Source organism: Etheostoma spectabile, chromosome 18 (assembly GCF_008692095.1).
Source record: "Etheostoma spectabile isolate EspeVRDwgs_2016 chromosome 18, UIUC_Espe_1.0, whole genome shotgun sequence".
NCBI lineage: Eukaryota > Metazoa > Chordata > Actinopteri > Perciformes > Percidae > Etheostoma > Etheostoma spectabile.
Window position 1 is genome coordinate 9,947,305 of NC_045750.1, and position 8,933 is coordinate 9,956,237.

The window sequence follows — 8,933 nt, forward strand, 5'->3', positions numbered from 1 at the left end:
GGGCAACAGTCATTCAAGAAAGAAACCCCCGGAGGAAACGTTGGCATGACCTCACACCAGAGGAATTTAAGATCTGGCTTAATTGATTTGAGGACCACATGATAGAGGTCTTGAGAGAAGAGGGTGGGGAGTTTTTTTTTAATTTTGGGAGGAGGGGTGTTGACCTTGTGAAGGGCACAAGGTCACAGGCCTGTAGGCTACTGGTCAGGAATTCATCCACAAAGACCATCCTTTCTAGAAGATTCAATTGACAGCCAAGCATGATCAATGATAAGACAGGGTGTTCTGCTGGGCCAAGGGTGGCTGTAGGAACACTGTGTCCCTGTGGTCAGAGTATTGTTCTCCCTATTTCCTCCTTTTCTCATCTTCTCTCACACTTCTCCACCTCTCCGTCTGTTTTTGCCCTTTCTTTTTTCACTATTTTCTCTGCATGTGATCCACGTGTCCTGCAGCAGGAAAGGTGACGTGTCTGTGACTGCCACACACACACTCACTCACAACACACACAGCCTGAACAGATGGGGCGGCATGGTCTGTCTGGCAGATTACATTGCTGGTGGTGAGACCGAACCCGATGCCCACTGCTCCTCACGCCGCCAACCGTCCTTTAAGACGGGAATTAAAGACACATACCACCACAGAAACAGTGAGCTAAATACTAAGCATCTTCTACTCATGTACCTTGCATGAGTTATTTATATCCCCAGCTTTCAGTTTGACCTCCAAAAACATAAAAAACACACTTTCAAAACAAAGGCGTCTAAATATAAAGTGCTTTGCATAAATTGTCACACAATAAAATTTGTTTTAATCTGAGTGTTTGATGCCACTGGGAACTGACATTTCTCGCTTAGAACAATACTTTTCCGCTGTAGTACTTTATGTGACAGGCTGTCTGATTTCTTAGAGCTTTCTTGAGAAAAAAGCTCAAGGGAGAACAACGTGGGAGGGAGGGGGGGAGGATCAGAGGCTGCCACATGCCTGTCAATACACCAATCAAAGCCAATTCTCCAGAGACGGTCAGGAGGACGAGGGAGCATCACTATGACAACCCCCGGACCCCAAAAATCAGGACTTCAAAGGTGCAAAGGCGTCCCATTGAGTGAGCGGGAGACCACCTCCTGCAGTTATTTACATCTCATTAGGATAACTGCCTTTTAACAGCAAGGCATTTAAACAAATATGCACACGTCCCAAAACGTGCACATGGGTTGGTATGTGAAGGGAATAAACCAAACTAGACATGCAAGTCCAATTTCATTACATAGATTAGACACCACTCATCAACTCAGGTAATCAAGCAATTGTCCTATCATGCACAAACGCGCACGCACGCACACACACACACACACACACTCGCCCTGAAAATTTGTACAAGGACAGAACTTTTAGTACTTTTAGTATAATATATATATATATATATATATATATATATATATACTACCGTTCAAAAGTTTGGGTCACCAAACAATTTTGTGTTTTCCTGAAAAGTCACACTTATTCATCACCATACGTTGTGAAATGATAGAAATAGAGTCAAGACATTGACAAGGTTAGAAATAAGATTGTATTTGAAATAAGATTTTTTTACATCAAACTTTGCTTTGTCAAAGAATCCTCCATTTGCAGCAATTACAGCATTGCGACCTTTGGCTTCTAGCTGTTAATTTGTTGAGGTAATCTGAGAAATTGCACCACACGCTTCCAGAAGCAGCTCCCACAAGTTGGATTGGTTGGATGGGCACTTCTTGCGTACAGTACGGTCAAGCTGCTCCCGCAACAGCTCAATGGGGTTCAGATCTGGTGACTGCGTGGCCACTCCATACCGATAGAATACCAGCTGCCTGCTTCTGCTCTAAATAGTTCCTGCACAATTTGGAGGTGTGTTTAGGGTCATGTCCTGTTGTAGGATGAAATTGGCTCCAATCAAGCGCTGTCCACTGGGTATGGCATGGCGTTGCAAAATGGAGTATAGCCTTCCTTATTCAGAATCCCTTTTACCCTGTGCAAATCTCCACCTTACCAGCACCAAAGCAACCCCAGACCATCATATTACCCACCATGCTTAACAGATGGTCAGGCATTCTTCCAGCATCTTTTCATTTGTTCTGGTCTCACAAACGTTCTTCTTTGTGATCCAAACACCTCAAACTTGGATTCATCCGTCCACAACACTTTTTTCCAGTCTTCCTCTGTCAATGACTGTGTTCTTTTGCCAACTTAATTTTTTTTTATGGCGTCTCAGATAGGCTTTTTCTTTGCCACTGTGCCTGAAGCCCAGATCCCGCAGCCGCCTCTCACTGTAGATGTTGACACTGGGGTTTTGCGGGTACTATTTAATGAAGATGCCAGGTTGGGGACCTGTGAAGCGTCTGTTTCTAAACTAGAGACTCTAATGTACTATTCTGCGCAGTTGTGAAACGCGGCCTCCCACTTCTTTTTCTACTCTGGTTAGAGCCTGTTTGTGCTGTCCTCTGAGGGACTAGTACACACCGTTGTAGGAAATCTTCAATTCCTTAGCATTGTCTCGCATGGAATAGCCTCATTTTTAAGGACAAGAATAGACGTCGAGTTTCAGATGAAAGTCTCTTTTTCGGCCATTTGAGCGTTTAATTGACCCCACAAATGTGATGCTCCAGAAACTCAATCTGCTCAAGGAAGGTCAGTGTGAGCTTCTGTTAACGACCTAAACTGTTTTCAGATGTGTGAACATGATTGCACAAGGGTTTTCTAATCATCAATTAGCTTCTGAGCCAATGAGCAAACACATTGTACCATTAGAACACTGGAGTGATAGTTGCTGGAAAGGGCCTCTGTACACCTGTAGATATTGCACCAAACCAGACATTTGCAGCTAGAATAGTCATTTACCACATTAGCAAAGTAAGGTGTATTTCTTAAAGTTAAGACTAGTTTAAAGTTATCTCATGAAAAGTACAGTGCTTTCTTCAAAAATAAGGACATTTCAATGTGACCCCAAACTTTTGAACGGTAGTGTATATATATATATATATATATATATATATATATATATGGCTGGGAACCTGATTGTAGTTGCAGATGCAGTTTTGTTGTTTGAGAAAATGACAATGAACCTATCTTGAACACTATCTTGAAAGTCTAACACTACTCTTTACATTATCTGTATTTAACCATGGCCATATTCAACTATGCATAACAGCTTCAATTACCCGATGGATCCAGTATTACAGTACGTGGATATATCCAATGTAATTTGTCCATTTTGTACATCTACATACAGCATTTCGTTGTATTAGTACTTAGTGTATTGTGTATTATAACAATGAAGTTGAATCTACTATTATATATACTTTCTCATAATACTAAGCCAATACTGCTACCTATACCACAAGCAATACAACTACTTTTGATACTAGAACTACTACTGTAACTACTATAGTACTAATAGCATTAGCATTAGTACTACTGCTGTTTTCACTACTGATCATTTCTATTGCTAGCAGTACTACTACAGCTTTACAGCTGTACCTTCTCACATACAACACACTGGGCACACACATAAACACGCACCCCACAAAGACATTTAGGTCACATATGCAGTGTCAACAGATGTGACACATTGTGAGGGCTAAAATTATGAGGGGAACCTGAAGCTCTGAATACCACATGAGGGTCCAGCACAGGAGGAAAGAATCACTCATCACTGAGACAAATGGATCCTTTGCCCACTGATAGCTAAATGCTGTTAGGACAGCCATTTTTCTTGACCACAGACTTCCTGTTTAGGCAATGGTTGAGCATGATATCATTGAATGGTGCTAACAACACTACTTCCTGTCAACACAAACATTCAACTCAAATTTATGGCCTTGGTTTCCTTCTTCTCACCCTGCAAGCAAATAATAATGCCAGCTGTTGGATCTAGTGAAGTTTTCTCCTTTTCTCGCTCTTCTCTCTTTGACCGCTTCCTAATTCTCGTAAATCATGCTAATCTGACTGGAGCGGACTGACAGGACGGAGCATGTTTGCAGGAAGTGAAACGTTCCATTTTCTTTCTCCTTCCAAACTACACATTGATGATGTCAGGGGTGATATATCTGGGAACCCAACCCTCGGGGAGGAATGTATTTAGACACCCACATACATGCACATACACATGCACATACTTCAACACACAAACTGAAGGCCTATCTCCTGCCGAAAGGTGTTGAAATGCTTGTAAGTCTTGAAATGCCAGTTGAGACGCTGAGCTCCCCTTTCACACACGTGCAGCCAGGAACAAGAGAGCTGACAAATGGATGCGTTGAAACATATTAACCATCTCCCTTTGTGAGCAGACAAACATTTAATCTGGCTAATGACCCCTGAGGATCAAAACAAATGCATGGAGATAAAGACGGGTAGTGGAAGGAGGAGGGGAATGGTAAAAAGAGCTCATTGACCTCCTAGAGGGCTTTGCAGGGTTCACAAAGGCCAAGGGCTACTTTCGGGTTCTCTTCTGTAGGTTGTGTGTATGCGAACATGTGTAGATTAAAGTAAGTAAATGAATGAATGAATAACTTGTTCTTACACATGCAGCTGGAACACAGAGTTCTTTCTCTTGTTCTCATTGGTCTGTGTAGGGTGAACACAAATCCAAACAAAGATTTAGGTATCTTGTCTCCATCAATGTCCATCACAATAAACAAGTCACTTAGCGGAATGCTATCTCGCTACTTCTTCTTCCTCTCAAACCCACATCAACTCTCCATCTCCAGTCAGTGATCACGCTGGTAATGATATGATTATACAAAACACAATATCCGTTATCTGTCCTTCTATCAAAGCCAACCAACAGCTGCACCAACCAGTCAGGTGAGGTCACCTGCACAGTCCTTTCAACACAGCATCCGTTAACATATTTACATGCACACAGTAAGCCTGCGTATTTGTCTTAGAAGGAAAAGTTTAATACTGGTATGATATAAACAAAACAATAACAATGGGGACTCTTTTATGTTTGTGAAGCAATGTACCAATACACTACTCAGCGGAAACTGGTTGAAAACACAACACTGACATATTATTTTAAGATGAATAGGGCAAACCTGTTACCAAACAGCTGCTTATTGACACATCCAGCAACATTAATGAGATTTATTTGGAGTTGTGTTTCCCACCACTTGATGAATGTAGTAAGTCCAATATTCACTCTCTATTAGCTCTGTGTGTTCTTAACTCCTAAAAGGAAATATCTGGCTGCTGAATGCAATGCTATGTTAACCAGCTAGCTTCTAACTTTGTGTGTCTGCTGGTGCTAAACAGGTACTGAGGTTTTATTAGAGCTTTTTTTTCTGAAAACAGCTGCATGCTGTATCTGGAAATTGTACCATGAGGCAGTGAGAGTGAAACAAAACAGTATAGTTGTGGGCAGTAAAACCAAAACAAAGCTAAGGGGAACTGCAGAGTTGGGTAATCTAGTCATTTCATCAATTTCTGAAATATAAATATTGGTTATAATATATGTTAATCTCAACCAAAATATACTGTATTTATGGCACCTTAATTCAACCCATAATAAACTATTTCTAATTCAGAGTGCTATCACAACATGTTTCTAGCAAGCTATTGCATAGATAGATCTTTGGTGGCATATGCAGCACCAATGGAACAGGATAGCTACATAAATCAAAAGCAGAAAAGGAAATAGATAGACATATAGTTAATATAGTATATATAGTATAGTTATAGTTAATAGAAAATTAGACAGATACATAGTGTTGATCATTTAAGTATGGCTTAGCTTATTAGAGCAGAGTTCATTTAACAGGCTGTGGCACTCCTGTCTGTGTGACTGATTCACGACCCTACAATTCACCAAAGTCTCAGTTTTTACAAAGAGCAACAATAGGCCTGTAAAGCTGTCGTGGCAAAAGTGAATTTACGTGCAACACTTTAAACAGTCGAGCCAAACATTTCTCTCAGGGCGCGTCAGGAGAACCTTTTAAGAAAATGGTTAGAGTATGTGTCTGTGGGTGTCTAACTGACTCTGGGTGAACTGGCAGAAGAGCTCTTTCTTTCATTGAGAGATGGACCGACTGGATCGTGTTGCTGGTGCCCATGCTGTTAATCCATCACTGATATTAATTTCCAGTTGATCGCCAGGCCTCCTAATGATGTTCACCTTCAGGGCCAAGCTCATTGATCCATGGTCGTGACTTGATCTATAACTGGTAATGTGATCCATGCAACACCAGTGATGCACAATTAACTCCCATTTTGTGCTGCAATGGGAACTGCTGAAGGCTGCAACTGATCAATACAATGAATAAAACAGAAATCACTAAAATGGGACACTAAGAAAAAAAAACGATGAAAGAAATATGCACTAAAAAAAACCTAAGGACTGTCAGGATATTTGTTTAGTGCCCTCTCATAAGTATGTTTCTAATCTATACTTTCACTTCAGCAAAAGGGTGAGAAAACGTGCGTATCGCTTTTCATCTCGGAGAAAGCTCCCACACAGAGAGGATGCCTAGTTACCATCGGCGTGAAATCTCTTTACGCATTCTTCTCCTGGTCCACTGGTAGATAACTGCTTTTCTTCCATTTGAATGTGTCTGGTACTTCCTTTAACGGCGACTTTCAATGACACCGGCATCCGTATCATGGCTCACACTGAGATATGATATAGCTCACAGTGCTTAATATTCTACCTGATGAAATATACCCATGTAAATTAGCTTGTGTGCCAAATTGGATGTGCATTACTGTATTATATCCTTTTACTTTAAATATATATGAAGACTTATTTCCTAAGAGGGGTGTGACTTTATATTCATTTTCAATGTTTGCTAACGTGTCACAGGAAGGATTAACTTGGGTGGAATGGATTACTCCAGAGATCCTGGCAAAAACATACAGAAACATTACTAAAGTGGAAAAAGTGATGTTTATATACTCTATGAATCATTGCATGTGCCGGTTTAATTGTACAGGTAGAACTGTAGGCACTTGCACACAGTTTGGAGGCAAGATGTAACAAGACAGCAGCCCCTTCATTCATGCGAGCACACTCAAAAGTCCAATATCAAAAAGGCCAAAATATTTCAACAAGTTTATTCTTCCCGAAATAGAGTTGATGGGAAAATATCCCCCTAAAATAAAATGGTAGGGTTTGTTCACTGAGGAATTGCTATTACTGTAAGATCTCATACAAATTCCTCAGGGATTTGTTGCAACTCGCTCCTGCTTTTCACTACAAGGCCAAGTCTCTTACCCAATGTTGATGAAATAATCACTAGCAGCAACATTTCAAAAACAGAGAGCTTCTTTTTACCTGAATCATCATCTGAGTGCCATTCTTATTCTATATGGAGTACCCTTGAGCAATTCTAAGAAGACAGTGAATCAACAGAAAATGAAATACCCATGAGTCCTACCTGATAACAAATAATTAGGGCCTGAGCTCCGACAGCGGCGAAGGCCCTATTTATTTGGCGGTTGCATCCATTCTGGTGAAAATGTATTTTAAGGGTTTTAGAAATAGGTACACGGAAATGGCTCACTAGCGCCCCCTACAAAATAAAATAAAGATTTGAGGCCCTGTGGTACATTTAATGTAGAGTCACAAAACTTGGTACACATCTGAATCATGTCAGGATGTACAAAAAACGTAATTGGAGCCATACCCTAAACCCAACAGGAAGTCTGCCATTTTGAAGTGAAAGTTCGAAATTAGTGTGATTTTGGCCATTTCCACATGTCATCCTTTAATGACGTCCTCTTAGAGATTTCATCCGATCAACTTCAAATTAGGTCTGTGCCATCTTAAGATGTTAAAAATGAAACGTTATTAAAAGAAAACCGCTTTGTCATAGAGTGTGGAAGTGGCGGGCCACTTTGTGCGTTTCGCCATCGAAAAAAGAAGTGGGTACAAGGGCCGTGACACCACCAAGTTTTGTCAAAGGGTGTGGTCGTGGCGTGGTGGCCATTTTGAGCATTTATCGATGAATGTAGAAGTTGGTGTATCTTGAGTGTACATTGTCATATCTGCTCAACAGGGAGTTCCCTTTTCATTGGTGACGATGTGTGTCTGAGTGCCACGCTACTACATCCCCCAGTAACCTCGATGCACGCGAAGGAGCGAGGGCTCGTCCCACATTGCTTGCAGCTTTAAATATATTTGAACTTTGGTATTCTTTGGGTAACTCACTATTAATGGCAATCACAGAAAACTGTAAATGTTGCTGTTTTAATTACATTTATTCAGTAATAACTCTTTCCTATGAGCAAGAAAAACACTAAGGGCATTGTCAATGAAGTAAACCAAATGTCTGTCACATGCATATTAAAAAAACAAAAAAAAACATAAAGGGCATTACAAGACATAAAACAAATGTCGATCCAAGATGTGAGTGGGACTGAAGCTGATGTTTGATTAGGGTGCTTTAGGGAAAAGGTAATGCCTGGTTTAGCTGGGGGTGAGGTGAAGGTGAAGGGGGTGGGGAAGGGGGATGTGTAGGCGCCATTGTGTTGGGGCGGAGGGTTTCGCTGGAGCTGAAATGTAATGATGTGGATCAGGGACAAATACAGCCTCTTGTTGGTTTTGTTTGAGGAGAAGATGCCGCTGTGGAATCTGACCTGACATGATTAAAGAAGAGGAGACATAATGCCTTCCACAGACACACTGAGTGAGGAGACTGTGTTCTGAGCTGCTATAGGGGTATATTAGCAGGTTAACAAGCTTGTCTTGTCCTGTGCAGGGTCCTCTACGGACCATATACAGTATGAAGCTTCTGAATTCAAACATAAGGTTTTCATAAAACTCTGATGCTGTTAAATGTTTGTCCGTGCTCGTTAGTAGAACTAGACTATTACAGATAGAGATAGATTTCAAAATACATGTTGAAATACAAGAATGATAACAAAGCTATTACCAAATGATAAAAAAAAAAAAAAAAGTTTCTGAC